Here is a 9392-nt window from a genome sequence, read left to right on the forward strand (position 1 = left end):
TGATTGTTTTTTATCTGTTAATGTGAGAGGGGGTAAGTTCAAAGGAGATGTGAGAGGCAAGTTCATTCACACAGAGATTGGTGGGTGTCTGGAATGCCTGGGGTGATGGTAGAGGCAAATATATTAGACACTTTTAAGAGACGCTGAGACAGGCACATAAATGTGAAGAACATGGAGGGAGATGGACATTGCGCAGGCACAAGGAATCAGTTTAGTGGCCACTTGGTTGCTAATTTATTTGGCTGAGCTCAACATTATGGGCCGAACTTTGTTGACGTACTTTGTTACGTCAGCAATATTTCAATGTTATTTTCAGTTCGGTGCATTGTTTTACCATACCGAGCTGCAGAAATCCTTTCAGCATTTTGTCCAACTTTGCAAACTCATTCCTGATTCCCACATCACTCTCTGGGACTGGGAGCCTTTCCCCATCACCAGGTCTGAGGAAAAGCGGGGAATCCTCTGTCACGGTTTCCTTCTCTGTGAGTTCTGTGATTTCCTGTAAACATGGAAGGTGTTGAGTGATGGACTGAGTGAAAGAGAATGGAGAAGATATTATCTGCTCAATGATGAAACGTCTCAGTGACTTTGATCACAGGAACAGTCACTGCGCAGCCTCGCCACCCATACTGTATATTACTGGGTTCGGTAATTAGCAGCAAAGCACTGACATGTGGAAATTACAAATCAGAATATTATTAGAGTCACAGAGCCCAGCAGCACGGGAACAGGCTTTTCGGCCCTTCTAGTCAATGCGGACCCGTTTTTGTTTTTACTGCCAACAACCTGCATACACTTCCCATCCATCTCCTTACCCAAATTTATCTTTAGTGTCTAACTCGAACCCACATCCACCACTTCCACTGGCAGCTCATTCCACACTCTCACCAACCTCTGAGTGAAGAATCCCCCTTCAGATTCCCCAAAAATATTTCACCTTTCACCCTGAAATATCAAGTGTGACAGTGGGAGAGTGGGTATGGAACCGAAGGAAATAGCAGAGGTACTTAATGAATACTTTACTTCAGTATTCACTATGGAAAAGGATCTTAGTGATTGTACTGATGACTTGCAGCAGACTGAAAAGCTTGAGCATGTAGATATTGAGAAAGAGGATGTGCTGCAGCTTTTGGAAAGCATCAAGTTGGATAAGTCGCTATGGATCTGAACATTTGGAGAGGTATAATATGATTAGTAATAGTCAGCATGACTTTGTGAAGGACAGGTCGTGCCTTACGAGCCCGATTGAATTTTTTGATGATGTGACTAAACAAATTGATGAAGAAAGAGCAGAAGATGTAGTGTATATGGATTTCAGCAAGGCAATTGATAAGGTAACCCATGTAAGGCTTATTTAGATAGTAAGGAGGCATGGGATCCAAGGGGACATTGCTTTGTGGATCCAGAACTGGCTTGCCCACTGAAGGCAAAGAGTGGTTGTAGATGGGTCATATTCTGCATGGAGGCCGGTGACCAGAGGAGTGCCTCAGGGATCTGTTCTGGGACCCTTACTCTTTGTGTTTTTTATAAATGACCTGGATGAGGAAGTGGAGGGATGGGTTGGTAAGTTTGCTGATGACACAAAGGTTGGATGTTTTGTGGATAGTGTAGATGGCTGTCAGAGTTTACTGCGGGACATTGATAGGATGCAGAAAAGGGCTGACAAGTGGCAGATGGAGTTCAGTCCAGGTAAGTGTGAAGTGGTTCATTTTAGTAGGTCAAATATGATGGCAGTGAAAATGTTGGGACTGAGATGAGGGGAAATGTCTCCACGCCGAGGGTGGTGAATGTCTGTAAATCCACACCACAGAGGGTGTTGAAGACTCGGTGATCGTCCTCACATAAAACAGAGGCTGGCAGATTTGTGGAGACCCAAGGGATCGAGAAAATGAGGATCGGTAGAAGCATGAAGCTGAGATGGGAGAGTAGCCTCCATCTTGCTCATGGTTAAAGGGGCCGAATGGCCTCCTCCTGTTGTTTCTCACTTAATGTTTCAGTGTTCCTGTCCAGTGAGGCTAGAGGAATGTGAATAGAAATGAGTGTTTATAAACATAGACATTTAAATGACAAACACGAGGAAATCTGCAGATGCTGGAAATTCAAGCAACACACACAAAATGCCGGTGGAACGCAGCAGGTTAGGCAGCATCTATAGGGAGAAGCGCTGTCCACGTTTCGGAACGTTTCAGGACTGACGAAGGGTCTCGGCCCGAAGCGTCGGCAGTGCTTCTCCCTATAGATGCTGTCTGACCTGCTGCGTTCCACCAGCATTTTGTGTGTGTTGACTGATTTAAAAGAAACCTGCTCATTTTCTGTGTGGGTCTGAATTGTGTGTCGGGATTGGAAGTGAATCAGAACTATAACTCTGAGAACTCTGTGACCTGGGGCTGGAGGGAAAGGGATCGAGGAAGATATGGACGGAAAATCTAAATACGTATGGAAATAATATAGGGAAATAATGAAATAATGTGGGAAATGCGGCGGTGGGTAGGGCAGTATGTGAAGGGCGAGGAACAGTCACCGGTCACATGGGAGACCCTCCAGCGAAACGTGATCATGTTTTACCGCAGATAGGCAGCATTTGCGGGTTTGTTTCCGTGGCCCCGCCCACCGCCTGTGACGCAAAAGAAGCACAGTGCGCATGCTCACAGGCCAGAGCCAGGCAGTGATGTTTTTTTCGTTCTTTGTGTAAGTGGGTCAGCGGTGGGTCCGGGTTCGGGATCGGGATCCGGAGGGGGTCCTCACCCCCTTGGACGGGGAGCCGGAGACGGATTATACTCTGCGGGGCAACACCAACAATTTCCCTTCGGTGAGTATTGAAGCCGGTCCCGAGCGGGGAGGTCTGACGTTGAGTGGCGAGTTAACTTTCCCGAACTCAAACAAGAGAAAATCTGCAGTTGCTGGAAATGCGAGCAACGCGCACAAAATGCTGGAGGAACTCAGCAGTCCGGGCAGCATCTAGGGGAAGAATACAGTCGACATTACCGGCCGAAACCCTTCGGCAGGACTGGAGAATAAAAGGTGGGGGTGGGGAAGAGAGAGAGAAACACAAGGTGATCGGTGAAACCTGATGGGGGAGGGGATGAACTTTCCCGGACTGGCGGCCTCGCCTCGCTTCCTTCACAGAATCTGCCGGGGTCGGTCCGGGTTGTGAGACCTTCACACCGAACCGTCTGAGATGAGCCGCCGCTCAGCCCCTGTTGTTCTGGTCCTATTAGCCGGATGAAGTAAAACATGTTTCTGTATTGTTACTGACAGAGAATTGTATAATTGCTGTTCTGTGTGTTATCTGAATGTACTTGCCTGTGATGCTGCTACAAGTCAAGTACACTGTTAAATGCAAAACCCTGAACAGTGTCGATGATCAGAGGGATCTTAGACTCCAAGTTCATCGCTCCCTGAAAGAGACTGCACAGATTGATCGGGTGGTTAAGAAGGCAAATGGCATGGTTGTCTTTATCAGTTTAAGCATTGAGTTCAAAAGTCGGGAAGTTGTGTTGCAGATTTATAAAACTAGTTAGACCACATCTGGAGTGTTTCATACAGTTCTGGTCGCCCCCATTCTCGGAAGGATATCGGGGCTTTGGAGTGGGCGCAGAAAAGGTTTACCAGGATATTGCCTGGATTAGAGGGCCTGAGCTTTAACGGGAGGTTGGACAAAATTGTGTTGTTTTCTCCGGAGCCGTGCCAGCTGGAGTGAGACTGGATGGATGTTTATAAGATTACCAGAGGATTAGAAGCCATGTCTCAGAAAGGCAGCGTCCATTATCAAGGACCTCCAGCACCCAGGGCATGTGGTTTTCTCAATGTTACCAGCAGGTAAGGAGGTACAGAAGTCTGAAGGCTCACACTCAGTGATTCAGGAACAGTTTCTTCCCCTCTGCCGTCCGATTGCTAAATGGATATTGAACCCTTGAACACTACCTCACATTTAAAATATATAGTATTTCTGTTTGTTGCACGATTTTTAATTTATTCACAGAAACATAGAAAACCTACAGCACAATACAAGCCCTTCTGGAGATCTGCACTAAAAACTGAAAATGTTTGAAGTCATGCTGCCAAAATGTTATTAACCTGAATTGTAAAGATTGTTCCTCTCCCCACTGCTGTTCCTTACATGCTGAGCAGTTTGGTAATTCCAATTTCTTTTTATTACATTCACTCTGGATTGGTTTATGTTTCCTGAAATGTACCGGTTTTAATGTGGAAGTGGAAATGGCTCACTCTGTGACAGTTGAACAATAAAGTAACCACAACTTTTCCCTGCGAATTACCCTGGTGCCAATTAGTTTGTTATTCCTAGAACTGTGTTCAGTACAGTTGTTGTGAACAAGGTTTACAAGAATAATCTCAGGAATGTTCGGCGTTATGTATGAGGAGCATTTGATTGTTTTGGACCTGTGCTCAATGGAGTTCAGAGGGACAGTGGGGGTGGTGGAGGGATGTATGGTTAAGTAAACCTGCCGAATGCTGAAAAGCCTGCATACAGTGGACATGGAGAGGATGTTTCCATTAGACTGTGATCTGACAGCACAGTCTCGAAATAAAGAAGCTTCCCTTTAAAACTGAGTGGAGAAAAAAATTTGGCCAGGAAATGTCTGATCTGTGGAATTTGTTGCCACAGAGGTTGGTTGAAGCTGCCATTTGGGTATATTTATGACAGAGATTAATATATTCATGATTGGTGAGTAGCTCAGGGTTACAGGAGGAAGGCAGGAATATGGTGTTGGAATGAAAATCAGCTGTGGTTAAATGGTGGGGCAGACCAGATGGATCGAATCACCTAATTCTGTTCCTGACTGAATGATGGCTCCTCCTTATCCCATATTGTTTTCTGATGTGTGAGTGACAATAAAAAAATGTTTACTGAGATCATTATATCAGCCTTTAACGTTTTGTTCGTAGTAACTTTAACTAGAAATGTTTGGTTCTCCTTTTTATTGTTATTGTGCTTCATTGTCTCTCTGGTTAAAGTTAGAGGTTTATTGGAAGAAAAACCCCAACTAGAAGCAAACCACGGCTGAAAACGAGGGAACAGCAACAAGTGAACCAGCCTGAGGACTGAGAGCATTAACTGGAGAGAACAGCTCTGCCTCAAGAGACTCGGAGATTCCATTGATTCAGTCAGGAGAAAGTTTGGTGAGACTCATTTACTCAAACATTGGTCCTTTAGACATTACATACCTGTATAAGGGAAGGTGGGATATAGTTGCAGTGAGACTGAATGTGCCTAGAACAACCAGTTTTGCCTCTGTCAGACCCAGTTGCAATCACTCCAGGTCTGGTAATGAGCTTCCAGCAGCCCAGCCCTTTAAAACCACTCCCATTCTGTGGAAGTCGAATCCGGATAAAGTCACTCAGAGACCGTACAGCACAAACTCTTTATTCCAAGCACCCGGGGCTTATTTAGTTAGTCGCTCAAACAGGAACAGTCTGTGACTGTTCCCACCCAATCCACTAACTGACTAACAATTCCGCTTACACCACAGATATATCCATCCAGATACCCCCACACAAGACAGGCTATTTACTACATGACGGGCTGGAGCCCCTAAAGACAAACTACAAAATAGTCATAATGGTTTACACACACAGAACAGACTGAAGCTGTCCTATCTCTACATGTGAATGCGCAAGGAGATAAGCATCTTGAAACCCTAGCTAGCTACCCACAAGAAGAAACATGGCTCAGCACATCAGTTGATCATCAGCAGTTTCTTTCAGAAAACCTGGCTGCTATTGTTTAACGAAGTGTTTTAGCATTTTACAGATTTTATCATTCCCTCCTTTTGATCATTACATTATCAGCAACACAGTAACTTTTTACAGAGAAAGCAACTGACGACAGCATTGACTTATCAGTGGGTAAAGACATGGTACAACAGTAATTGTAACAAAGATATGTACAACTGTTAGGACATAATGCAGTATCATGCCCCACATATTACCAAACAGGCCTTCAAAGATCACCATTTCGACCCTTCGGTGAACCCGTGTAAATCCTGCCCTACTTTCTAGATGCTGTCAATCTCCTTTGCAGTGTGCTCGGAGAGGGGTGTAATGTTAGTAGATTCATCAGGGATATAGGTGCAGCATTCTGTGTCAATAACAGCACAGGTTCCCTCTTTCTCAGCTGGGATAAACTCTAAAGCTGTACGATTCTGTATGACTGTTTGCCAGATTGCAATCATTTCAGTGGATATTTCTGTTACTTGGGCCTGTGTTTCTGTCAGGGCCCCTGCAGTATTGTGGCCAGCTCCTCAAGTGCTGTATCCAAATTGATTTATCTCTCATGAATTCCTGGCTACTCCAGAGGAGAGAAAAGCGATCATCCAAAATCAATCAGTCTCAGTTGTTCCTCTCGGCTGCTGGGCACCTGCAAGTATGGCCAGGATGCATGTTTCCCAGTATTGGAAGTTCCGTTTGATGGGGGCCTGAGACACCATCCCTCAAAACACTGACAGCCACAGTCATCTCTGACTGGACCACAGGTCCTCATCTCACTTCCCCGGATGTTATTTGAGAAAGCCCAGGCTGAGAGTTCCTCACTCTGGTTGAGTGGGATTACTGAATTGGAACCATAGTTTTACCATGCTGTGGAATTTCAGCACAAACCCAGCAGGCCCCTAGTTCTGTTTGGTATAGGTATGACAGAAAGACAGAAATGTGTTAACTTGGGGGCCCCCGGATGCTGGGGTGAGCCCTCTCAAAGACATAAATATGAACACCCCTAACAACCAATACATTCCCATTAGTCCGAGAGAGACCTTCTACACAGTTCCTTCAGTAACATGTTTGGCGCAAAATGATGTATCCACCGAGATTGCCCCTTCAGTTTCACAGCCGTGGGACTGGTCAGTAACACCTGATATGTTCCTCTCCACCGCAGTCCGAGTTTCCCTCAATCCCAGTTGTGCTGCCTTTATGGCAGTTATTTAGTTTATAATATTTTCGCTTAGTAATTTGTTAGCATTTTTTAGTTAAAGTTAGGATTGTTTAAATCAATTGATTTGTCTGTAATACATCCGGGTTCGCCGCGTCTTGTGGGGAATTACCGGTTTGAGATTCACGCAAGGGTGGGGGTCACTCACATGTGCGACCATAACGCTGACTAGGGTCTCTCTATGCACCAAAGACACAGTGAAAGCAACGCTGTAAGTCATTAGATAATCGGTATTTTGAGTTAAAATGTTAACGCCGATTCTGTTAAAAGTAACGACGGTCGGTAAGGTTTACCTTTTCGTCAGTTAAAGAGTCGGGATAGTTTGTATTGAAGTGTATCTAAAGCAGCCAATGGAGCAGCTAGATTCTGACTGTATGCTGCACTTTAATGTAATGTAGTTATTGTAGTTTTACCTTTGCAAGTATTCACAATGTAAATGTGATATTTAGAAGGGAACAAACACTGTACCAATCTTGTATTGTTTTTCAACAGTTTTCACCATGCGTTAATGTGAAGAGTGAACAGTAAATGGTTAATCTTACTGCGGTCACGTATGCATTGATTCTGGTTTATCTCGACGTTTACCTCGGCGTTATTTCACACCCGAGCGAGAACGTTACAGTGAAAAAGCGGCATTATCAGGTGTTTAAAGTGCAGCCATGTCAACCCGATCCAGCATCAAGTCGTTGTCAAAGTCATCGTCATCCTGCGATAGGGGCAGTAGGGCATCAAGTAAGGCCACCCAAGCAAGAGCGAAAGCAGAAGCCGCCAAGGTGCGAGCGCGCTTTGCCAAAGAAGAATTAGAAGTAAAGATGAAAGCGGCTGCCAGAGAAGCCGAAAACCAGAAGGAAAAGGCTGCCAGAGAAGCCGAAAACCAGAAGGAAAAGGCTGCCAGAGAAGCCGAAAACCAGAAGGAAAAGGCTGCCAGAGAAGCCGAAAACGAATTGGAAAGGAAAAGGGTAGAGGCACGGTTAGAAGCGCTGAAGCTAGAACGAGAAGCAGCAGCTGCCGAGGTGGAAGCAGAGTTAATAGAAGACGCCGAAGAAATGCATGATCCGAAGGACGGAAAATCTACCTCAGAAAAGATCGGATTGGAACGTACAAGAGTCTATGTCCAATCTCAAATGGAATGGAAGACTCTTTCTTCCTCTCCTTACTTATTCGATAACGTCCCACTTCACGAGGAGTCTTGGAGAGGCCCGACGGCATCACGTCCATCCGAGGAAGATAATTTACCCTCGCAACTCCGCGATGAACCCAGGAATGCAAGGGCTCACGACAAGTACTTCTCGACACCGAACTTACCGGATTTGGGGAGAAGAGAGGCAAAGACTGAGTCCAGACCAGCAAATCCCATAACAGATGTACGCCCTCAGTCATGTACCTGTGGACATGTTCCCTCAGCCCGCACGCCACCTGCAGACGAATCCGCAGCACGGTATTTCGCACGACGGGATCTCGTCACTTCAGGACTATACCAGTTCGACGATAAACCTGAAAATTACCGTGCATGGTACTCCACTTTCACCAACGCTATCGACGGATTCCAGCTCAGAGCAACCCAGGAGTTGGATCTTATGGCAAAATGGATGGGAAAAGAATCATGCGAACAGGTGAGACGCATGCGTTCAGTGTACATCAACAAACCCGAGCTAGCATTGAAGAAAGCATGGGAGAGACTTCAGGAGGGCTACGGAGCCCCCGAAATTATTGAGGCGGCGCTATGCCAACGTTTGGGAAATTTTCCTAAGGTGTCAGCCAAGGACCACACCAAGCTAAGAGAATTTGGAGATTTACTCATGGAGATTCAAGGCGCCAAAGAAGATGGCCACTCAGCTGGTCTAGTATACCTAGACACTCCAACCGGGATTAGACAACTCGTGGACAAACTTCCATTTGGGCTGCAGGACAGGTGGTTGTCCGTTGCCTCAGATTACAAGGAAGAACACGAAGGTCAATTCCCTCCCTTCGAGTATTTCACCAGGTTCGTGTGCAAGGAGGCGAAGAAGCGAAACGATCCTAGCCTCATAGGTCCAGGAAGCAGTACAATTTACACCAAGCCAGATAAATCCACTTCGAATAATTCCAACATTACTAAACCAGTCTCAGCGCTTAAGACTGAAGTCCTTACAGCTAACAACGACTCTAGCAAGAATTGTCCATTGCATAACAAACCCCACCCCCTCAAAAGATGCAGAACGTTTAGGGAAAAACCCCTCGAAGAGAAGAAGGCCCTCCTCGAGGAGAAAGGAATATGCTTTAGATGCTGTTCCTCGACCTCTCACTGTGCGAGAGAGTGTACGATCGCCGTGAAGTGCCTGGAATGTGATAGCACTAATCACGACTGGGCCATGCATCCTGGCCCGTCACCGCAAACCGACAACGCTCCTTCACCCCCACAACAGGACGGCGGGGAGGGAGAAGCTCACTCCAGGACAACTGTTGT

General features: G+C 45.9%; 1 long non-coding RNA gene across 1 annotated transcript; it reads left to right on the plus strand.

Annotated features, from left to right (window-relative positions):
• Positions 1-2661: 2661 nt before the first annotated feature.
• On the plus strand, positions 2662-7490 carry LOC140721146 (uncharacterized). Its single transcript, XR_012097328.1, has 3 exons — positions 2662-2809; positions 4978-5142; positions 7439-7490. It is a non-coding gene; the product is annotated as an uncharacterized lncRNA (long non-coding RNA).
• The last annotated feature ends 1902 nt before the right edge of the window (positions 7491-9392 follow it).

Source organism: Hemitrygon akajei, unplaced genomic scaffold, assembly GCF_048418815.1.
Source record: "Hemitrygon akajei unplaced genomic scaffold, sHemAka1.3 Scf000050, whole genome shotgun sequence".
In the NCBI taxonomy this organism is placed as follows: Eukaryota; Metazoa; Chordata; class Chondrichthyes; order Myliobatiformes; family Dasyatidae; genus Hemitrygon; species Hemitrygon akajei.